Source organism: Peromyscus maniculatus, chromosome X, assembly GCF_049852395.1.
Source record: "Peromyscus maniculatus bairdii isolate BWxNUB_F1_BW_parent chromosome X, HU_Pman_BW_mat_3.1, whole genome shotgun sequence".
NCBI lineage: Eukaryota > Metazoa > Chordata > Mammalia > Rodentia > Cricetidae > Peromyscus > Peromyscus maniculatus.
Genome location: NC_134875.1, coordinates 44298648 through 44323621, shown reverse-complemented (window position 1 = coordinate 44323621; position 24974 = coordinate 44298648). Strand labels below are relative to the sequence as shown.

At 40.5% G+C, this 24974-nt stretch overlaps 1 pseudogene; it reads left to right on the top strand.

The window, feature by feature from the left end:
* The first annotated feature begins 328 nt into the window (after positions 1 to 328).
* Positions 329 to 1486, top strand: LOC143271062 (periphilin-1 pseudogene; annotated as a pseudogene).
* The last annotated feature ends 23488 nt before the right edge of the window (positions 1487 to 24974 follow it).

The window sequence follows — 24974 nt, the reverse complement described above, 5'->3', positions numbered from 1 at the left end:
TGTAGTAAGTGGAATTCACTTAGGAATTGTACTGATTTAGTCAAGTGGTGGTACTGCATTCTCCTGTATGACACATGTCCTCACTAGCCCCAGGTAATTTCCTAGCTTTCAAGTACCTGGCATGATTTCCGTGCTGTTGAGTAGGCCTAAGTTTAATTAGAGAGCTGTTGGTGCGGTTTCAGCAGCATTGGTGGAACGTACCTATTGGGGAGTTCCGATGACGAATTTTTAGACAATAACAGATTCTTGAGCTGAGCCATGAGTGTGGTTGGAATGGGAAGTAGGCATTTCTGTTCGCAGAAGTCCAGTGGCTTCCAAAACAGATGAAATGTGGTCTGAGGGATGGTGTGACTACAAGCGACTTCCAGGAAAACAAGCACAGGGATGGTATGACTACAAGCGACTTCCAGGAAAACAAGCGCCTCCTTGGAACCATCCCAGTGATGGCAACCATAGATTAATCAATGTTGTGCCAAAGAGACCGCCTCTGGGAGACAAGAGATCTTCTCTGCTAGCCAAACCCAAGGAAGGAGGCTACAGTAGATACTACTGTCATGTTGATTACCAAGAATGGGACAAGGGCCGCTGTTTTACTCAGGATCCAAGAAGAGCCCCACCCTACAAAAGAGGCCATTATGGCTACCGATGGTCAAGAGATGAGTATTCCACAAGCCAACAGCCTCAATACAGGGCCATGAGAAACGGCTTTAGAAGAAAACGTTTCTATTCTTCCCATTATTCAAGACAACGCTCTCCCCATAAACGGGACGCTCCTTTTTTGAGAGAATCACGTGTGGGCGGGAAGGACTCCCTACACAGCAGATTTGGATCCAGTCTCAGCAGTAGAAGCAGGATGCGCTCCTTCCATCAGTCTCGACGTAGATGTAAAGAGAGAGCCATCCAGTTTTTGAAAACATCAAGAGATACTGTGCCCTCAAGTTCTTCACCCAAGGTGTTAAAAAGCCCCAGCCGGCTGACTGAGAAGGAACAGGCTGATGCTGCAAGCAAGAGGGCGAATGAAAATCCCAAGCAGTCAGAAGAAAATAACTTGGCTGAAATTTCCGAGTTTGAAATGGGATCCAAGGAAACATTACGTATCAATCAGACAGAAGAACCCGAGTCAAACACAACAGCTGGCCCAGAATTGTGTGAAGACAGCCAGCTTAGCATTCGCTCAAAAGCGATTGCATCAAAAATCACTGAGATTGAGAAGGTTTACCGACAAGTCTGTGAAACTTTCGGGATGGTGGTGGAAAGGCTGGTTGAAAAGGATCGTTCGTTAGAAAAATCTATACAGTTTGCAATGAAGCAGAGTTTGCATGAAATAGGTGAGCAACATGTTGAAGAACTCAAGCATTTCATTATGGAGTATGATAATTCTACTCCAGATTTTGGAGACCCTTTTTTAGAAGAATTAGGGCTCGGTTCAAAAAATTGTGTAAAAGCTTCTAGATTTCTTACCTTTGGATTGTTTGCTCACCCTTGATGCATGGGGGTGAAGCTTGGTCCTGCCTCAACTGAATGGAAGTACTAACCCTTTTGGAGGAGGGGATGGGGGGAGGGTTTGCTGTTCCCCAATGGAAGTACTAACCCTTTTGGAGGAGGGGATGGGGGGAGTCTTGGGGGGAAGGAGCGAGGAGATGGAGGAGGGATGTGAGGGTGATCTGTGGTTGGTATGTCAAATGAATTAAAAAATTAAAAAATAAAGCCAGTTCATGTACACGGCATAAGTTCTGGTCCCATTGCCAGGGGAGAGGATGAGGGGAGCTTGGGGGGAAGCAGAAGGGGAGGGAGGAAGAACAGTGATTGGTATGTAAAATGAAAAAAACATAAATAAAAATTTAAATAATAAAAGAAACGTGGCAGAAGACAGCAAGGCCAGCTGAGCTCCCCTCACCTTGTAAGTGAGTCAGTGAACAAGTGAAGAGACAATTAGGACATCCCACTCACTTCTTGATCCTTCCCAGCATAGCACTGAGCCACAATACACAATTTATAACAATAGGTACATTAAAAATCACGGTTTTAATTACTGCCCAATTTCATTATCTTCTTTTTTGAGTCAGGGTTTTACCATCTAGACCTAGCTAGACTGAAAACCATGTGTAGTCTGGCCTCAAATTCACAGAGATCCCCCTGCCTCTGCTTCCTTCATTCTGAGATTAAAAATATGTGCCAGCATCTTCAGTATTCTGTTGGTTATAGCCAAGATGTAAGTGCTGCTGTTGCATACACTTTTTCCTTTGGTCCTCCAGCTTACAATTAAAAAATGACATGGAGACATATTATTAATTATAGGCTCAGCCTATCGCTTATGCTTGTCCCACTAGCTCTTATAACTTAAATTAACCCATTTATATCAATCAATGTCGTGCCTCATGGCTTTTTACCTCTCTTCCATCTTGCACCTCCTGTTTCCTCTCCATGTCCCCTGGTGTCGGTTACATGCCTAGATTCATCTCTCTTGCTCTCTTTCTTCCTGGAAGTCCTGTCTAACCTCTTTCTGCCTAGCTATTGGCCATTTGGCTCCTTATTAAAGCAATCAGAAGGTGCCTTGGCAAAGACACATCTTTACAGTGTACAAAATAATTATTCCACAATACATGCTTAGCAGTATATTGCTAAGTTCTTCATTGTGGTACTTTGGTGTCACAGCTGGGTAGGTGTATTTGTTGTTTGCTTCCCTTGGCTGCTTGCACAGCACCCAGGACTATGAAAACTAGTCCTCAGGGTGCAGACTTTCAGATCAGATCAAGCTTGGATCCTTTCAGTCCTGTGTCTGAAGTATATGGTATTTTCAGTAACAGAGACTTACCTCCAACTTCTGTGACACAGCCAACGGCAATGTCCATATCCCATATTGTAGCAGGAATCTTAAAAGTTCTTATTAATAAAAACAAACCCGGGACTAGGTATTAGGGTGAATGCTGAAAGATCAGAGAAACAGAAGCCACAGTCACCTCAGCTTGCCAATTCTCAGCTGATCCTGTTTCCTCAAACTGGAAGTCGCTGAGTCTTCATCCGAATGGATCTCAGCTGAACTGCACAGCTCAAAATCCTAAAACCTTAACCAGCTCTATTTCCTGGTTTTTATGCCTTATATACTTAGCTGCTTTCTGCCATTACTTCCTGGGATTAAGGTGTGAGTCACCATGCCTGGCTGTTTCCAGTGTGGCCTTGAACTCACAGAGATCCAGATGGATTTCTACCTCTGGAATGCTAGGATTAAAGGTGTGTGTGCCATTGTTTTCTGGCCTCCATATCTAGTGGCTTTTATGCTTTCTGACTCCAGATAAGTTTATTAGGGTACACAATATTTTAGGGAACACAATACCACCACATTTCCCCATTTTTTGTATAAAATTAAAAAAGCTTATAACTAATACAAGAAAAACTATATCCAATTAGTTTATACAATATATACAGTCAAGAATTACATTAACGATGTCTAGTCCATTAACATTTGACAGATTCAAATGAAAAACTCCATTAATATATAACAATGTCCAGTCCATTAATATTTGACAAATTCAGACAAAAAAATTCATTACTTAGCCTATTTAAAACAAGTAGTTCTTTTTAAAAGTAGATTCAGTAACTGACCTTTATACCTTATCATCTCCATATTCTATCTTTTTTCTTTTCATAATAGATTCAATAATCTACTTTTGTCATTTTTATATCTTCTCTTTTTCTTTTTAGAATAGATTCAATGATCTACCCATTTATCCTATTATTTATTTTTTTCTTCAGCGTAGATTAAATGATCTACCTCATATCTATATTCTCTTTTTTTCTTTTTTTTTAAACAAAAACTCTGAATCTAATCTCCTTGTTCAGTTTTTTTTCCTGATCATTAGCAATTAACAGCTTGTAACCAATCATCATAAGCAATGACAATATCCATAACTCATTAAACAACCAAAAACCTCCCATCCCAACTCTTGGGAATGTGGGCATCATTTTCTTAAAATTACTTCCTGCTTTCTGGGGGGTGAAGACATCTTTAGGGAATCCTGAAAAGAAATTTTGTGGTTAATTGTCAAGTCCTGTATCATTTGTCCAGTTACTGCATAATGAGAAAGTGCAGGGCTTGTTTCAAGTCCTTGTTCAAGTAGTCTGTCAGGCTGGATCATCTCAGCTAGCCATCTCAAAATTGTCCTGAGCAGTTTGTAGTCCAATGTCGATCTTTCTGTCTCTCGGAACCATGAATGTTCTACCCTAGAAGACAATATCTTCACAGCCATTTCTCCCCACCATTTGACTTGCCAAATTTTTCCAAACTGACCTTTGTTGATGCTTTCTTGTAACACAATGGTCCTGGCAATTCTTCTCTGAACAAGCAGCAGTAAACCTTTCATCCCAGGTAGCAGCCATCACTGCAGTCACCAACACGATGAGAAGCAGCCAGCAACTTGGAGCAGCAGATGCTGCCTCCATGATCCCTCGGCCACCTTTTGTGGCTTGGCCCCGGCCAAAGCTTCTCCTTAGTGAGCCTCCTAGGCCGGCCTCAAACTCCAGATCCTCCTGCCTCTGCCTCCGTTAGCAATTCCTTGGGAATGTACCACCACAACCATGTTTAATATTCACATCTGAAGTTTTGGAGGTAGGAATCACAGAAGAATGAGAACAAATGTGCCATTTGACTTTCTGTGCCTGGGTTAATTCACTTAATATATTTTCTAGCTCCATCTCTTTGCCTCTAGATATCATTTTCTTTACTGATGAATAGTATTCCACAGTGTATATGTACTGCATTCTCATTACCCATTCATTAGTTGAAAACTATTTAGGTTATTTCCTTTTCCTAGTCTATGTGAACAGAGTGGCAATGAACAAGACTAAACAAGTATCTGGAGTAGGAATATCAAGAACTGTGGAAACATGCCAAAGAACTGCATGGCTTGCTGATAAGGTATGTGTTTGCGTGCATGTGTGTTCACACTACATGCATGTCATGCCCACGGAGATCAGAAGAGGTGTCAGATCTTCTGGAAGTGGAGTTAAAGAATGGTGTTGTGAATCTCTAGGTAGGTTATGGGAATTGAACACTGCAGGGAGTATAGAAGCATCATGTAGCCTCTGTCTACACAACCAAGCTCCTGGTTGTGTCCACCAAAAATATCTCAATCATGGCCTATTGTCCCCTGGGATAAAAAATGAACCTCAGCTGACAAGCACAGGGTTAGGTGTAGATGTATCCAACAGTCTTATTAAATAAGAAACACAGAAACAATGTAAAAGAGAAAGCCGAGAGGTCAGAGCTCAGAGCTAAAATCTCACCCTTCCTTCTGCGGTGTCCCAGCTTCCCGAAAAAGAGAGCTATATCCTGGCTGTTCATCTTTTTAAGTATTTTGTTCTGCCTTCTCATTGGTTGTAAATCCAAACACGTGACTGCCTCATCACTGTCTGTATGTACAGCCCCCCAGGTCTTAAAGGCATATGTCTCCAATGCTGGCTGTATCCCTGAACACACAGAGTTCTATGGGATTAAAGGCTTGTGCCACCAACGACACACTTTGTCTATGGCTCTAATAGCTCTGACCCCCAGGCAACTTTATTTATTAACATATAATCAAAATCACATTTCAGTACAATTAGATTACCACAACATTTCCCCTCTTCTATTTTAATAAAAAGAAAAAAAGTAAAAGGTTATAACTAACAAAAGAAAAGCTATATACAAAATTACAATAACTATATACAATATATACAAGTAATAAATACCTAAATAGGTATTTGACAAATCAGAGAAAATAATTCCATCATCTCTCCTATTTTGGTAAATCCAAGATGTATCTAATGCACTTTCTATCCTATTTAATTTTCAACTATAACTAACTAATCTTCAACCATAACTAACTAATCTTCAACTCCCTCAGAGACCCAAGAAGGAAATAATATTAGCTAACAAAAATAAAAACAGGAAGTGCATGCAAGCAACTTCCAAAAAAATTTGTGAGTTGACAGAAACAGCCAGCTGCCTGGGCAGTCACCTGAGGTTTCTCCGCAGTGTTGGGGCATCATCTTCAGCCTATAGGCTTAGTGTATCTGACAGACTCATTTGTGAAGTAGGATGTACACAAGTTCAACAGTTCAACCTCACATTGGGTGAGCGCAGTCCACTTACCAGAAACACCTGAATTCCACTAGTGTCCTTTCATGATTCAGGATTTTAAATTCTGGAAATTGTTGACAGTTTTTGAATTCAGCTGTCCATTTTTCTTGGCAGTGTATATATGGCTTCATCTCACCATCCCCTTCTTCTCCGCATCCCTCTATTAAATTCCAGTCTACTATCAAGAGGCATGAGCTTTCAGCTGCTGTTCCATTGCACAACAGAAGCCATCGGCCCTCTGCCTGTTAAGCTGCCTTCGAAGAAAAGGGCACCGTACCTTTTCTGGATGTGAAGGCCACTTCAGGGATGGGGCCATATTGTCCTCAGAAGATGCCTTTTGATAAAGCCATAACCACACTTGTTTTGGCAAGAATCAGTATTCCTTTGTTTCGTGTTCTGTCTGTCCATTTTGTCCTGTTGATTCGAGGATATTTTGTTGTCCAGTGGCTAACTTTTGCCACAATGAAAGTTGACTCCATATGCAGTTTCTTCAATGCCAATATTTTCTCTGAAGTAGATTGGTACTGCCAGGAGCCGACATGTCTCAAAAAAGAAAAATTTTCTAAGTTATTAAAGCATTTTAAATGCCATATTCTGTAGATCTCTGAAGGGTTTGAAGATGACCTGTCTAAAACATCTCTGCTCAATTTGTAAAACATATCTAATATGACTACAAGTTCTATTGTAATGTCTAACTACTAACTTTCATCTCTTTATATCCTAATAGTTGATAATAACAACATTCAAGGATCAGAAATTTGCATTACATTGTTAAATGAATGGTATAAATACAATTAGAAATATACATATAGCATTTTCTTATAATATCAGTTTCAAATTTGTATACAATATAAAACAATCCAATCCAATCTAAAGTATTTAAAACTAGTAATTGTCTTTTTCTTTTTCTTTTTTTTTTTAAACAAGAACCTTAAATCTAATCTCCTTTGCTTAGCCTTTTTCCTAACCCTTGACAATAACTTGTAACCAACCCCCCTAAATACTGAAAATTATCCCAGACCCAAAACCCATTAAAAAGACCAAAAAACCACCCGCCCCACGCCACCTCTTTGGGAATGTGGGTGTCGTATTCTTAAAATTGCTTCCTGCTGGGTATGGGCGAAGTTTTCTTTATCCTGAAAGAAAAATTTTAGGTTAATTGTCAAATTCTAGGAAAGTTAACTATATCATTCATTATCCAGTCTGTGTATAAACCCAAAGTTCAGGGTTTATCTCAAGTACTTATTCAAGTAGTCTTTGAGACTGGATCATCTCAGCTAGTTGGGTGCCAGATGTATATGTATCCAACAGTCTTATTAAATAAGAAACACAGAAACAATGTAAAAGAGAAAGCCGAGAGGTCAGAGCTCAGAGCTAAAATCTCACCCTTCCTCCAGCGGTGTCCCAGCTTCCCGAAAAAGAGAGCTATATCCTGTCTGTTCATCTTTTTAAGTGTTTTGTTCTGCCTTCTCATTGGTTGTAAACCCACACACGTGACTGCCTCGTCACTGTCTGAATGTACAGCCTCCTAGGTCTTAAAGGCATATGTCTCCAATGCTGGCTGTATCCCTGAACACACAGAGATCTATGGGATTAAAGGCGTGTGCCACCACCGCCACACTCTTGCTATGGCTCTAATAGCTCTGACCCCTGGGCAACTTTATTTATTAACATACAATCAAAATCACATTTCAGTACAATTAGATTACCACCACATTTCCCCTCTTCTATTTTAATAAGAAAAAAAAGCAAACAAAGAAATCTATAACTATAACTATCTAATCGTCAACACCCTCAGAGACCCCATAAGAAATTAAGATTCCTAGGAAGTACAAATATGCGAATTCCAAAAAATGTGAGTAATGACAGAAATAGGCAGCTGCCTGAACACTCACCGGAGTTTTCTATGCAATGTGGGGGTATCATTTTCACTCTACAGGCTTAGCACATCTGACAGACTCCTCTGTGAAGCAGGATTTTCGAAAGAGCCTTCCTAACTTGTCTTGGCAAGGATCAGCACTCCTATGTTTTGTGTCCTGCTTGTCCATTTTGGATAGCATACTGTCAGCAGTTGATGTGAGGGCACTTTCTTGCCCAGTGGCTAACTTTTGCCACAATGAAAGTAAACTCCATATGGAGTTTCTTCAATGCCCATCTTCTCTGAAGTAGATTGGTGCTGCCGGGAACAGACATGTCTCATACTCATTAAAAAAATGAAAGAAAAATTATGTCATTAAAACATTTTAAATGTCTTATTCCATAGATCTCTGAAGTGTTTGAAGATAATCTGTATCTGTCTACTTAAATTATATTTCTGCTTGACCTTGTAAACATACCTAATATGACTATAAGTTCAATTGTAATGACTAACTACTAACTTTCATTTCTTTATATCCTAATAGTTGGTAATAAAAAGTTTTGAGGACTTGCAAATAGCATTACATTGTAAAATGAAGTGTATAAGTACAATATCTTGAACAAGATTAGAAATATACATACAGTATTTTCCTTTCTTTCTTTTTTCTTTTTTTTTTTTTTTTGGTTTTTCAAGACTGGGTTTCTCTGTGTACCTTTGTGCCGTTCCTGGAACTCAGTTGCTAACCCAGCCTGGCCTCGAACTCAAAGAGATCTGCCTGGCTCTGCCTCCTGAGTGCTGGGATTAAAGGTGTGTGCCACCACTGCCCAGCTACATACATTATTTGCTAACAAAACCAATCTCAAATTTGTATCTATATATAATTTGTATACAATATACAAAAATCCAATCCAACATTAAATATTAAATACTAGTAGTTCCCTTCTAAAAGTAGATTCAATAATGGAAGTAGATTCAATAACTGACCATTTATCTACATCAAATCTATATCCCTTCTTTTTTTTCTTTTCAGAGTAGATTCAATAAGTTGCTCTTTGTTCTATCATCCCCAAGTCTTTTTTTTTTCAGAGTTGATTCAATAATCTACCTCATATCTATATTCTCTTTTTTCTTTTTACTTTTTTCTTTTCTTTTAAACAAGAACCTACCTACAAGATTTATTTAATCTCCTTTGTTTAGCCTTTTTCTGGCCATTAACATTAACAACTTGTAACCAACCATCCTGAACAATGACAATTATCCAAAACCCATAGAGAGACTGAAAACCACCCAACCCACCTCTTGGGAATGTGGGCATCATGTTCTCAAAATTAATTCCTGCTGTTTGGGGGCAAAGGCATCTTTAGGGGATCCTGAAAAGATAAATTTTGACTGAATTGTCAAGTCCTGGGAGAGGTAGCTATATCATTTGTTGTCCCGTCTCTGCATAATCCGAAAGTGCACGGCTTATCTCAAGTCTTTGTTCAAGTAGTGTGTGAGGCTGGATCATCTCAGCTAGTCATTTTGGTATTGTCCTGAGTAGTTGGTAATCCAAAGCTGATCTTTGGGTGATGTTTGTCAGCTTAGTGGTATTATTATTGTCCATGTGAAATAGTCATTGTGGGGGCCCATCATATTTATAGACACTTCAAACTTGCTTTTAGGTGTGGTTATGATTCCCTACAGAAAACTGATAGAGGCTCAAACACAAAAACATGTACAGGCAGCCAGCTGTCTGTGTTATTTAAGATTTTTGGAAGTTGCTTACAATGTACTTCCTATTTACTTAGGTATTATATCCTTCTGGGGTCTTTGATGTAGTTGAAGACCAGATAGTTATAATTACAGTTTTCCTTAGTTATGATGAATGAAAAAATAAATAAGAAACTTTAGACTCACAAATATAGGATAGATAGAATATTTTCATTGATTTTGCCAATTACAAATAGTCTAGATATTATAAATGTAATTCTTGTTTGATAACTGTTCTATTATATGCAATTTTACTATGTGAAAGTTGAAGCTTTCCTTTGTTATTAGCTAGAAAAGGGGAAGTGCTGTGGGATGTCTTTCTGTATGCTGTGAATATGTGTTGTTCTGATTGGTTGATAAATAAAGCTGCATTGGCCTATGGCAGGGCAGGTTGGAGCCAGGTAGGAAAATCCAAGTGAGATAGGGAAAGGAAAAAGGAGGGGCAGGAGAGACACTATCTTGCCGACTAGAGAGCAGCATGTAATGGCACACAGGCAAAGCCATGGAACACATAACAACATATTGATTAATAGAAATGGGCTGATTTTAGTTCTAAGAGCAAGCTAGTAAGAAGCTTGAGCCATCACCATGCAGTTCACAATTAATATAAGCCTCTGCAAGTTTACTTGGTTCTGAGTAGCTGTGGGACCAGGAAGGACACAGGAAAACTTCAGGCTACACACCTCTCTGTCAGAACTCACATCTCTGTACTATCAAATGAAATCCTTTTGGAATAAAGCAACAGATCACTGCCTTCTACCACCCCAAAGGCTAAGAATCTTATTAAATGATAATTATTGAGCCTATAATAGATTTTACCTAGCTTGCTTCAATCTCCCATACTTGATGCTCCCATCAATAGAACTGGGGCAGAGAGAGAGAGAGAGAGAGAGAGAGAGAGAGAGAGAGAGAGAGAGAGAGAGAGAGAGAACAGGGCAGTGGTGGCACATGCCTTTAGAAATGCATCAACAATAGTTATGCAATGAGCACTGAATTCTTTTTCTATGTCCTATCTTATGTCAATTGTTCTGGGTGTGCTAACAAGCACATATTCATAATCCTATATTGTTAATGCATCCAAAAGGTTTTGAAAACCCTAATTCAATATATTGCAAGTCTATCATAGGATTTTATCATTTCTGGTTTTTCTAATAGAATTTATTGCCAGGTGGTCTTGGCTCACTTCTTTAATCCTAGCACGTGGGAGCCAGAGGCAGGCAGATCTCTGTGTTTGAGGACAGCTTTTTCTACAGAGCTGGTTCTAGCACAGCCAGGTCTACATGTTGAAAACCTGACTTGAAAAAACGAGAGAGAGAGAGAGAGAGAGAGAGAGAGAGAGAGAGAGAGAGAGAGAGAGGTAAATTTAATACCAAAGAGGAGAGGAAAAAGACCACCAACCCAAGTCATTATTGCCAAATTAATTAAAGCAAGCTTTTTTATTTTTATTTGTGCACATGGGCTGCCCTCCCCTAAGTTGGAGTTCAAGAGGTCAACAATGGACATGAGGAAGACAAAGTTTTTGTAGCTTCGAGGTAGGGGCTTTCCAAAAGGGTGGATCAGGTGGACAAAGTAGGTGGGGTTACAGGAACAGAACAAAAGCATAACAAGTTAATCAAAACAGTCTCCTCAAACAAAGACATAGTTGCAAGTTGGGCATAACAATTTAGTTATAGCAACAGGTAATCATAACAACCTTTTGAAACAAAGATATGGTTGTCTTTTCTTGGCGCATTCCCTACAGAACCATGTGTAGGTATGGTTACAGGTAAGATATAGCCCAATCCTTGAGAAGCAAAGGTTTAATCATAAATAGGAATGAACATAGTTTGTCTTTATTATAAGATGATCTGTAAATCTAAGATGGAGGAAGGCTGAGTCATAAGTAGCCCAGGCTATTCCCAAATTTGCTTTGTATCCAAGGATGATCGTGAATTTCTGATCTTCCTAACTCCACCCCCTATGTGCTGGGGTTATATTCATGCACCACCATGCTTGATTTTTGTGGTGCTGGGAATCAAATCCAGGATTTCCTGCATACTTGGTAAGCAATCTACCAAATGAGCTATCTCTTCACAAAAGCTGTTCTTGCATTGACAGGGGAAGTTCTGGCTTGAATATTGTACTCAACTATAATTTCTAGCTGGCTATAGACTGCTGTGGAACAATCTCTGTACACTGTAAATATGTATTGCTCTCATTGTCAATAAAAAGCTGATTGGCTGATAGCTAGACAGGATTTTTGGGCAGAGAGTGCTAGGATGGAGAAGGGCTGAGTCTGAGTGTCGTTGTCAAGATACAGAGGGAGCAGGACATGGAGGAAATGAGGTAACAAGCCATGAGCCATATGGCAGCACATAGATGACTAGAAATGGGTTAATTTAAGTTCCAAGGCCTAGTTTCTGTGTGAGATTTTTTGCGGGGTGGGGGCACTGGCTGTACAAACTAAAGTCTGACTACAATAGACAGACACAGGTCCTCCTAGTAACTTCTGAAGATGTGTTATCCATATTCTTCTTTGATTCAGGCAGTCAAACCGTTGGAGCAAAAAGAGTATTCATCCTGATCCAATCAAATGCTGAGCCATATGTAGTTCCTTAACTGACATAGTGAAATAATAAGGAAATGTAAAGATATAGGGGCTAATGTAGAGATGTAGGGACTGGGGTATATATTAAGCTTGAGGTTCAGTTCTCAGCACATTCACCCAGAATAGGACGCAAATATTTAATGATATACAAATATGTTGTCAATATTTTTATAAAATGAACAGAATAACTTACAGAGCCACTTGGATGAGATACTTGAATTAAACTATTCCTCACTTGCTTGGCTTGGTGGTGCAGACTTATAACTCTGGCTACTCTGGAGATAAAGGCTGGAGGGGAGGAAGTTCAAAGCTGGTTTGGGCAACTTAGCCAGACCCCGTCTCAAAACAAATTTTTGATTAAAAAGAGCTAGGGATGTAGTTCAGCCAGCTCAGGGTACAGTGTGAGTCCTTTTTTCAGAAACAAGAAAATGAAAACATGGTGTGGTCTGAGTGTTTTGTTTAAATATTCATCAGTCAATGGACATATGGGTTGTTTCACACTTGAGGTCATGTGAAAAATGGAATCAGGAACATTCATGGAAGGAATTTTTAGTAGAATGGGCTGCTTTCAACCAAATAGGAGAAGGACTATTTGAGTGGAGGTACAGGATGATCAGATAGAAAGAGGAAATCAGGGGTACAGGGTGGAGTGGGGGGAGGGGGAATGAACAAAGTAAAATGAGACACATCTGTAAAAATGTCATTTCATCAATAATGAAAGGGCAACATTTAGTCTGCTAATTAAAAAAATCAACACTAAGAGGTGGTAGAACACATATTTAGTTCCAGTACTTAGGCAGATGCAGGTAGATCTGTGAGTTTGAGGCCAGTCTGATTCTACAGAGCGAGGTCCAGGACAGCCAGGGGTACACAGAGAAACCCTGTCTCTAAAAAAATAAAACAACAAAAACAACAAAAAAAAAACTTTAACAAGCACAGAGCACACATAAGAAAGAATTATTTCTTTTGGTTTCTTGGCTCTGTAGTAGAGCACAGGTGCCATGAAGACAGGAAGGGAAAATGGGGGGAAACATAAGTGGGGAGGGCAATGATGGGGTGTGGGGGTAATGTATAGGGTGGGATAGCCAGCAGGAGAGTGAATGGATAATGACTTCTTTGGTATTTGAAAGAATCCATAGGCAGATCTATTTCTCATAGGCTTTCTTAAAAATGCATATAAAATATGTACATGTAGGTAATTGGAAATATTCCATCCTGGGGAACAAAGCCCTACCCTGGAAGCACAGGCATTAGGAGACAAAATCTGGTGACAGGTGTGTGAAACCTGCTTTGAGTTTTGTGGTTTGATGGTCCAAGAGATTTCCTCAGACAATATAAGCTGTTGCCATTGGTCTGGTTGCCTGCCAGAACTTGAAGACATGACCCTCCTGAAGAGAAACAACCACTGCTCTTCCAAAGGACCCAGGCACATTTCCCAGCACTTCTGTGGCAGCTCACAGCCATCTGTGTCTACAACTCCAGTTCCAAGGACTCCATTGTGCTCTCAGTTCCTCTTCTGTCCTCTGTGGGCACAAGGAATGCTTGTGGTACACACACAAACATGCAGGCAAAACACCCAAAGGGATGAGGTGCCACAACACTTTAATCCTTATTAAAACTTTTTTAAGCTTGTTTTTCCCGTAAATGCTAATTATCCGTTACATGGTTCCCTCAGTCACCCTTTGTCTCACATAATGGAGCTAAAGATTTTCTCAGGAAGTAGAAAAGAAACCCTTGAGGCTTTCCCAGGTCCACAGCTCCTGCCCCTTGAAGACTCTGGGGCGAATCTAGGAGAGATCAGTTATCTGCTGGGCGGGGCCAGCACTCAGAGGGACAGGAGTTTCCTTCTCCTTCCTTTCCTACTTAACCTCAACTAAGAGCTGGGAGAGTGGGAAGGAGGCGCCCAGTGCATGCTCCTGGAGGTGGCAGCCCCCACAGAGGGCTGAGATCCGACCACAGGACGGCCAGGCCTAGACCACGTAAGATTCCTGCATTATCCCCACCTTCCTGGTAGCTTGAGCAATCTCTCTGGAGCCAGGGCCTCTCCCTTGACTGACTGTGTGACCCTGATCCTGGGAGCTATGGGAAATGGCGCTTGCTGGGACCCTGGGGCAGGTGGAGGAGACACCACGTGGGATGGACTTTTTTATGCCTTTAGGGACCCTTGAGTATGTGCACTGGGTAACTTCCACAAAGCCTGGTGGAAGGGCTTCGTGTGGGACCCGGAATCAGGTCCCTGGTGTAGAGGAGGCTGTGGGAGGCCAGAAAGGGCTCAGGGACTTAGCACTAAACAGCCCCCCCCCTGCCTGTGCACAGCCAGTTAGGCACGGGTGTTGTGGTGGTTTGAGATAATTAATCGCTAAAATGTGGCCGCCCTGTGCAAGGCAGAGCTGGTTCCCCAAACTTAGGGCAAGAACGTTTGCTTTTGTGGATGTTTCAGAGGGAAAAAAATTACTAAAAACAGCTGCATTTCTGAGTGTGCTTTGGCAAGTTCTCACAAAATTTCAGGGGCTTTTTGTTGTTGATGTTGTTAGCAAGACTAGATTTCTTTGTGTAGCCCTGGCCGCCCCTGGAACTCACTCTGTAGACCCGGCTGTCCTCCAACTAAGAGATCCCTCTTCCTAAGTCTCCCAAGTGCTGGGATTAAAGTCATCCACCACTGGCCAGTCACATTTTCACTGGTCTAGACTCTAGAGTTTTGTGAACTGGAGAAGATATGAAATCAAGGTTATGAATACTTTACAGCACTGATTGCGGATACCAGGACCTTGCTCATGTGAGGAAAAGCATTCTGCCTACAACCACTTGTTCCCTGGGATATTAAAGCAATAATGAAATTTAAATTTTAAATTTTTTAGAAAAAATACTTTCCGATACCAAAGTCTATAATAATACAATATGACTAAGAAGAGCAAGTCCTATTTAAAAAAAAAAAAAAAACAGGTCAAAATGCAAATTATTTACAAATGAGAGCATTGACTGTATTTGTGGGTGTTCCTCTGTATTCTTGTATTTGTTGTTACTCATTGGAGCATAAGCCTCCAATGCAGCATTATTTAAAACTTAAAGTTTCTGAAGAGATTGATATCATAGTTCCTACTTATTTAGCACAATGAATATTATGTTCACATATAGCCATAGGGATTTTTTTCTTTGCTGTGTTTTTACTCAGATATAGGAATACTTAATCTTCCTCCTCTATCGTCTAGAATGATAATGAATGACCTAACACAAAAAACAATACAAAAGAAGGTACCTCTCCATTTAGTTTCTGAATCCCTACAAGGTTTATCAAGGTTTAGTCGGTGAACCAGGCATGGAACTAGGAACTTCCTGTACATAGCCATCGCTCTTTCTCAAGTTTGTGTATACTCCAAGGTGATTTGATACCAGAATAGATTTAGGTTCTCTTCCACTATGATTTTTCAAACTGTCTTGTCCTCAACATCATCCTGCTTTCATCACCCAATGCTAAGATAATAAGCCTCTTATAGCACATTCAGCACGGCACAATTATTTTTGAAGTTTACTTTATCTTTTAAATTTCTCTGTGTGTGTATGACTGTGTATGTGTGTGTATACAAAGTGTGTATGTGCAGTGCATGAGGCACAGTATACACGGTGGTCAGAACAAATATTAGCAGTTAGTTTTCATTTTTAACCTTGTCTGAAACAGGGTCTCTCTTATTTTTGTGTTCTCAACGCACACAGTAGTGGACCTAGAATTTTTGGCTTTATTCTGCTCGCTTCTTTAATTTCTATCTACCTAAAGAAAGGTAGAACGACAGGGACGCTATGGTTTGCAGAGGATCTAGACACAGGTTTTCAGGCTCACTGAAGGAAATGCTTTTACCTGAGACACCTCTGTGATCTTACAATTCTTCTTCCATGAATGTTATACCTTTTTATGTCGAAAACTATTTTAAGTAAATTTTTAAATCAAGGAAATTACTCCTTGTTTATATCCATTATAAGCAAAGATATGGAGTGGGGTTCAAATGTCATTTGACACTATATGTTTCAGGATAGCATAATTAACCTACTCATATGATATATATATATATTCTATATACATTGAAAATAAAAATATATGATATATATCAGTGCTGTATATAGAAAACATGTATGTAAACTAAAATATTCTCTCAGAAGAATTGCTGTCGCTGTACCATGGAGAATCCAGACCCTCTAGGCTGTATATGGGCTGATGTAGGGAATTTCTTACACCCTACCTCACCATGTGAAAAAGTCCAAATGGCTACCCAGGAATTATAGGTGGAGCCTTCCCAGAAACACACAAAAACTTCTGCAAACCACACACATACTGCCAAGTATCTGGGAGAGGTTCAATCCTGTTCAGGGCCATGTAGCAAGTGAGGACAGAAGTCTATCATGTATTTAACACCCTCCCTGCCATTCCCTCTCCTCTCTGGCTGCCAGGCTTTTACTCTGGCTTGTCTTTTGTTTCTTTAACAAATGGCTTTCCCCTTTAGCTGTGCTTCAAGTGGAATTTAGAGACTGGGATCTCTCAGAAAAGGTTCCACCTCCAGAGCCACATGCCGAGAACCCTACAAGGACTCTGGGAAGCACCCGATCATCATCCTATGCAAGTTGGTTGTGTATACCCAGAGGGCCCAGAGCACAAGGCAGTGTGGTGGTTGAAGGTGAATTCCAGTAGAAGCATCCAGAGCAGGGTTTGTGCTCAGGGGTGCTCACAAAGAGGCCAGGCAGGACTTAGGTACCATGGGGCCCAGGATTCCTGGTCGCTGCTTCCCCTGACAAGCCTCCTCTCTAGGGTTCAGGACACACATGCAGGCTGCATACTCCTGTGTTCTCCTGCCTAGCTCACTTTGCCTTAAACCCAGGGAGAACTCCCAGGGTCAAAGGTAGAAGATCCCCTTGTCCTGTACTCCCCTGTCCAGAGGTCATCTCAGCAGGAAGAATACATAGAGAAGGCTCTGAAATTAACAGAGGGCTCTATCTAGAGTCCAAGAACTGCTGAGAAAGCAGGTGCACTTGTGTGTGTGTGTGTGTGTGTGTGTGTGTGTGTTGGTTGTGTGTGTGTTTGGTGTTTGTGTGTGCCTGGGTTTATTGTGTCCTAGTCCTGTGAGGGCCCATAAGCAGTGCCTAAGAGGCAGAGTATATAAGGGTTTTATGGTCATCAGTCCAGTTTGAAAGAGAAGGACAGGTTGTCATGTAAGGGAAACCTTTTAGGGCTCCATCCTTCAGCTCCAGCTCAGGTGAGCACAAGGTTTGGAGTGGTGCGTCCTGTGTGTGTTTTGGGACTCAGGGCCGAGCTGGGGCATGGTGGATGAGAGCATTGTGTAGGAACCATCTGAAAAGTCGCAGGACTGTCCTTTGAAGTGGCCTGCCAGGCAGGTCTAGGACATCAGGGCCTCTACCCCCAACCCAAGCACCAGGAAGCTGCCTTTTTAGCCTCAGCAGATGTCTCCAGGAGCTTTGTAGAGAGGAAGATTTGGAAGATCATAGACAGGCTTGTCTCCAGGTGGCAGGGTGAGTGATTTTCTTCTAGGCTCCATCATGGAAGATGTCAGGAGTGTGGAGGTGGGCCTTTGTAGACTTTCAGTGCTCATTGAAGCAAGGCTTCCTGTTGGGGAGTGCAAAGCATTTCCCGACTGAACATGGCCTAGCTACCCTGAAGACCAGGATTAGAGTGTACATAGGAAGGAGGGATAGTGAAAGACAGAGATAGAGGTGGAATTGGAGGTAGAGGAAGATAGACAGATGATTGGGGGGACAAGGAGCCAGAGGTAGCTGAGAAATTGAGAATCTGCATGTGGGATGTTGGGTGTTTTCGTGTTTGTTAGTGTTTTTCTATGCAGTCTGGTCGGGAGACCCATTCTGTCTATGGACACTTGTTTCTCTTCCGTGGATATGGGTCCCTGGAGGGAATTTTGTGTGAGGATGCCTGGAATAGGGGTGGTTGTGTGCTGCAGGAATCCTGGTGTTTGTGTTAAGAGTCCCTCAGCTTCTATGTTGCCTGTCCTAGGTCCACTTGAATCTCTTGAAGAGCTGAGTGAGTCCTGTGTGTGCCTAGCCCTGCCACAGGTAGGTGGGTGTCCACAGAGGATATAGAGAGTTCCACGCCTTACAGGGTCTTGGGGATGTTAGTGAATAGAAAGAGATGTTTCCTGATGGTGTCTGGTAGTTGGTGTAGGGTAGGGTCAGGAGGGAGGAGATGAGGGGTGGGAGATGGAGGACTTTGCAGAGGAGAGGGATTGTGACAGAGCTGGAGGTAGGTCAGAATGGTTGCCTGGTGTTGCCTAGGAGACGGGTAAGGTGGGGTCTGCGGCCAGGTGTTGGTAGACTAGAGGGCAGGTGGGTGCAATGTTTCTTCTTTTGATGTGTGCTTGTCTCTACCTCAGGGACCTGGACGGCCTGCCTGTTGAGGGGAGGTTGTGGATGTCCCCGGCCACTAGTGATCCCTGCATAGGGTGATGTGGGGCAGCATCCATCTGAATGCACTTCACCAAGGAGGCCAAGGTTTGGGAAGGAAGCCCTTCTCCTCTCCCATATCAATACCAGACCATGGTACCATGGAACATGGGACTCAGGCCCCCGACCCTGGAGTCCTGACCAGTGCACACAGCTGCCTGCCCTTGACCCTTGTGTCCATCCCAGAGTGGTCTTCTGCCTGGTGGGAAGCCCATGCTGGGCCTAGGGTCCCATTGAGTTGGGTGGAGTCTTGTAGACAGCTGCTGGATCTCTGAAAGCTGGTGTGTGTGTGTGTGTGTGTGTGTGTGTGTGTGTGTGTTAGGGGTGAGGGCCATTCTAGGGCAGGGATACAGCTGTGAGAATACCCTGATTTGGCTGCTAGGGGGCGACGCTCAGCCCCTGGTCCCCAAATCCTTGAGTATGTTTCTGAGGCTCCTCCCCTAGAGTCCAGATTGGCATGTGCTTTCTGTAGGATTCCCTTAGGGTCTGGTGTGGGCTCTCCAGTGCTTGTGCTCCCACATGCAAACACTCCGCACTTGGGCCCCTCCATCACACACCTTGAAAATATTCTCTGACTCCTACCTATTTCCCACATCCTAAAGATAATATTTGAATGGACAGAGCCTTTCCTTAGTTAAACACTTCTGTGTTTATGCTGTGGGGGCTATCTAATCCAGACCTTGTGTGTGCACTATGCAAGAAATGTACCACTGAGCCACTCCCCTACAACACCAGCAATGCAGGCACATGGACAACAAGCAAACAAATTAGTCCTAAATAACTCCTTAAGATACACTGTTGCTTCTTTCCCTTCATAATTCAAATCCCACACATTCTTTCAAGTTCAGAGAAGTGTGATTTTTCTGTCTTTAAAGCAGGCAAAGTGGAAAATGAATCACTCTTGCCTCATTCACTGAGACCTTCAGTTATATAAGTTCCTCCAATTCCCATGGGAAACAAATATGTATCTTGCTCTGATAGCCTTGATAGCTATGGCAATTTGGGTTTTCAAAAACGTCATGAATCTTACACACCCTGTCCTAATTGCTCCGTAATAACATTCACATCTTTCAGATTACATGTTGACAATAGAGGTTTGGAAAATATGGCTATAATGTTCATAACCATGGATGACTGAGACTGCTGATTTTTCTGCCTCTCTGAAATCAAATATCTAGCAAAGTTTAAAATGTTGCCTCACTTGAGTATTGCTTGTGATTTCCAATCATCCTACTCCACCTTTGATGTTTTCCTCTTACCCAAGAGTTTCACAGCACTCAAGAAGCAGAAGCAGAAGGATCTCTGTGAGTTCAAGACCAACCTGGTCTACATGGCAAGGTCAAAGACAGCCATAGCTACATAGAAAGACCATGTCTTAAAACAGCAGAGTCTCAATTATGGCTTCTAATAGTTAATGAAATGTCTGGAACCCTCAACCTCAGAGCATACTGTTCATTCTTTCTATTTGCTTGGAAAAGTGTCTCCCTTAAGGATCCTGCATATTTGTTTTGTCTCCACTTTAAACAGAGTATTGAAATAGAGTTAGGAGATCCAAACGTAGAATTATCCCGTTATTTTCTCCATTGCAACATTAATTAATCTTGAAATGAAAACACCAATTAATTTTTTAACTGAACCAAGTACTACGTGTATGCTATATGCTAAAATTTCAAAAAAAATGACTTTCAAAGTTAAAGTTTACATCAAATTTCAATTACAATAATTTTTAGGTAATATAACTTGAATTTCTACGACACCAAAAATACTCTTTTTTTAATTTAAACGTATTTTTTGAGAATTTTTTCCTCGTTATCCTCCCTCCAACTTCCACCCTATCCCCCATTCCTTCTCAAATTATTGATTAAAATTGTTTAATGTAACTTTTATAGACTATTACTGCTATACGTACATATATACATATCATCATCATCATCATCCTGAGTTTATTTAGTATTGCTTATATATTTATATGTTTAAGGTTGACCACTTGGTAATGAACAACCAATTAAGGGGCTCATTCCTGGAAAAACTGGCTACCCCTCTCCCCACAGCCATTGATTGACTAGGTCTTCATCTATGGGTAGGGCCTTGTGAAGTATTCTTTCTCCTCTGGGGTCTATGACCTCACCAGTAGTTGGCTAGGATTCCAGGACCAGGCATGAATTCCCTCCTGTTGAGCAGGCCTAAGTGCAATTAGAAACCTGAAGCTGTTGGCTCAGCCAAAGAGAGAAGTGCCACTATTGCACCATGGGAACTACTTTGTAGACTAGTCATTATGTCATTGTTGTGGCTTGCAGACTTGTAGCTGGGTAGGGCTATTGATCGCTATTCTCCTTTGGCAGCTTGCATAGCATCTTCACATATTGTTTTACCCCCAAATCTGTTTTCTTTTTGTTTTGTTTTGTTGTTTGTTTGTTTATTTGTTTGAGATAGGGTTTCTCTGTGCAACACTGGCTGTCATGGAACTCGTTCTGTAGACCAAGCAGGATTTGAATTCAGAGATCCACCTGCCTCTGCCTCTGGAGTGCTGGGATTAAAGGCACGCACCACTATGCCTGGTTACATAACTCAAAATCTTATATGACCGTCTATAAGGAAAAAATAACTTATTGGAATGCGATAATTTATATATGAAAACTAAAGTAGCTGAATGGCAAAAAAAATTGTCTTAATATTCGGTGTTTCATCTAGATTTAAGATATAACTATATTTTTAGCCTGATGGTACAATTCTGAATTAAGATTTGTATAATTAAATAAAATTTAAGAAGGTGGTTAATTGAAATATGTGATAACATAATTTTTCATTGCAGTTCACAAAGTATCAAGTAGCACTTTAAGTAAAATTATATTTAATTTATTTCTATGACAATTACATTTTCTATTATATCCATTTCTGTGGTGTTTTTACAGGTGAGAAATATTGCATTAATATATTTTAAAAGATAATTGTATTTGAATAGTTGTGTGGTAATAAATGAATAAGTACTATCCATATGCCTGGGATTTTTTTTAAAATCTGAACTTGGATTTTTTCTAAATGTCCTAGAAATGTTAATTATTAGGATTTTAAAGTCCTCCTTACAAACATTTTCTTATGGAAATATGTACTTGCTCCTCACAACTGGCAGAATATCATCAAATATTTCTTCAATATCTACCCTAATGTGTTCTCCTAGGAGGAATCAGTGCTGTAGATTAGAGCTCAAGTTCCAGGAATAATACAAAAGTCCCTGTTTCAACTCTTTACACATGCACATAGAAAGAAGGGGAACTGCTTGATATTATAAAAGTTCTGGTTTTGCTTTTGTTTCTACAGGAGAAGAAAAGCTATGTATACCATCAAAATTAATAAAGGTTCAATTTGAACAAGAGAGATCTCTTAACTGGAAGCATGACCATCCAATTAAAATTAACTTATACCACTAACAAATGATTTTCATTTAATCAGATATAACTTGCCAAAAGGAAACCTCCTCAAAGATAGGCTTGGGGAAAGGTTTTTGTTTTTGTCGTTCAAGATAATGAAAGCTAAGCAGTCTGAAGAACACTGGACAAATGAGACATCTAAAGAAAAAGGACAAATCATCCAGAATAAATGTCCCAAGAAATAGAATAAATTGACCTATTGGTATATCACATATAAAATTTCGTAAGTCTTCCTAAATGTTTGTTTCTGCTGTTTTCTACAGACACTTAATACAAATGGTTTTTATGTAGTCCCAGTTCAATCAACAATGAAATCTGGCTTTAGAGTTGGGGAATGGCTCTCTCCTTCTCTAAACCCAAGCATGCTTGTTAAAAGAAAATGCAATATCTCTGTATCATGTCAGAAGAGCCATCTGATATGGGAAAGAAGAAAACCAAAATTAAGGGATGATTCTATTGCCACTAATCTCAATTCTTTGGTTCTATTTTGAGTTTTTAAAACTTTTTTTTAAGATATGAATTTTATATCAAAATTTATAAGATTTATATATACATATATATTTTAAACATTTGTTATGATATTAATGTCATACAGAGTACCAATTCTAGAAAAAAAGGCTTCATCTAGATGCCTGTACATGTTTTCGTGTTTGAGTCTCTATCAGTTTTCTGCAGGGAATCATATCTAACAATAACTTTGAAGATTCCAAAAAGATGATGAGGCCCCACAATGAGGATTCCACATAGTCAATAATAATACCACCAAGCTGACAAATATCACCTAAAGATCAGCTTTGGCCTACAAACTGCTTAGGACAATTCCAAGATGGCTAGCTGAGATGATCCAGCCTCACAGACTATTTGAGTAAGAACTTGAGATAAGCCCTACACTTTTGCGTTATGCAGAGACCACACAACAAATGATACAGCTACCTCTCCCAGGATCCCCTAAAGATGTCTTTGTCCCCAAAAAGCAGGGACAAATGTTAAGAACTCGACACCCACATTTCCAAGAGGTAGGGTGGATGGTGTTTGGTCTTTCAATGGGTTTTGGATAATTGTCATTGTTTAGGATGGTTGGTTACAAGTTGTTAATTGCTAGTGGTCAGGAAAAAAGTTAAACAAAGGAAATTAGATTTATGGTTCTTGTTTGAAAGAAAAAGGAAGAAAAAGATAAAGATGATATAGATAAGAGGTAGATTATTGAATATACTCTGAAAAGAAAAAGAGGATATAGATAAAAGGTAGATTATTGAATCTACTTTTAAAAGGCAACTACTAGTTTTAAACAATTTACATTGGATTGAATTCTTATATATCATATACAAAGTATGTATATTGATACCAATTTGAGATTGTTCAAGATATTGTACCTATACAGTTCATTTTAAATGTAATGCAATTTGCTAATCCTTGAAAGTTATTATTACCAAATATTAGGACATGAAGAAATGAAAGTTAGTAGTTAGTCATTACAATTGAACTTGTAGTCATATTAGGTATGTTTTCAAGGTCAAGCAGAGATATATTGTAGATATACAGGTCATTTTCAAACCTTGCAGAGATCTACAGTATATGGCATTTAAGATGTTTTAGTAATATAGTTTGTTTTTCTTTTTTTTCTGACTATGAGACATGTCTACCCCTGGCAGCACCAATGTACTTTAGATAAGATATGGGCACTGAAGAATCTCCACATGGAATTTACTTTCACTGTGGCAAAAGTTAGCCACTGGGTAAGAAAATGCCCTTGAATTGACTGCTGGCAGTATGTTGTCCAAAATAGACAAGCAGGACATAAAACAAAGGAATGCCAATCCTTGCCAAGAAAAGTGTGGTTTCAGTTGTGGCAACAGGAGTCCTCTGAGGCCAAGGCAATATGGCACCATCACTGAAGTGGCTTTGCAATCTGGAAAAGGTACAGTGCCCCTTCCTACAAAGGCAGCTGAACAGGTAGTGGGCTGATAGCTTCGGGTGTGCAGTGGAACAGTAGATGAAACAGTTATTCTTGGCGGAGTAACTAGGCTGACAGAGTCTGACCTCTCAATAGTAGACTGGCATTTAATAAAGGAGGTGAAGCCACCCTTAAACTAAGAAGAATGGGAAGCTGAATTATTGGTGAAATTAAGCCTTTGGAATTTGCCCCAAGTTGGGCGCCAGATATTGGTGAAATTATTATGGCCACTCCACGTAGTTAAAAGAAAGATTTATTTAGTGGGTAATTTCCCAAAAAGGGAAAGGTAGATCGTGGGGTCTGGGGAAGGTGTATGGAAGTCCAGCGGTGTTCTCTGGAGCTCTGCTCGGTCAACCTCCATTGCCTAGGGTCCAGGAACAGAGAGAGCAAGCTGGCCCATTCAGAACTCGGGTATCTCTGCGCCTCCCTTGGCCCCGCCTTGTAGACATGACAGTTGCCGAAGCCTCAATAGGGGTTGGAATTTCCAGATCAAAGCTGGAATGGCTACCCACTACACTGAATTCCAAAAATACCAGCCATTTCCAGAATTTAAAATCCTGAATCATGACATGACACTGGCAGCATCCAAGTTTATCTGGTACATGAAATACTCGCACTGAATGTGTGGTTGAGCTGTAGGCCTTGCATACATCCTGCTTCACAAATGAGTCTGTCAGATCTGCTAAGCCTATAGGTCAAAGATGATGCCCCAACATTGCAGAGAAACTCTGGTGACTGTCCAGGAAGCTGGCTGTTTCTGTCAACTCACATTCTTTGGAAGTCACTTGTTTGTACTTTCTGATTTGCTAGGTAATATTATTTCC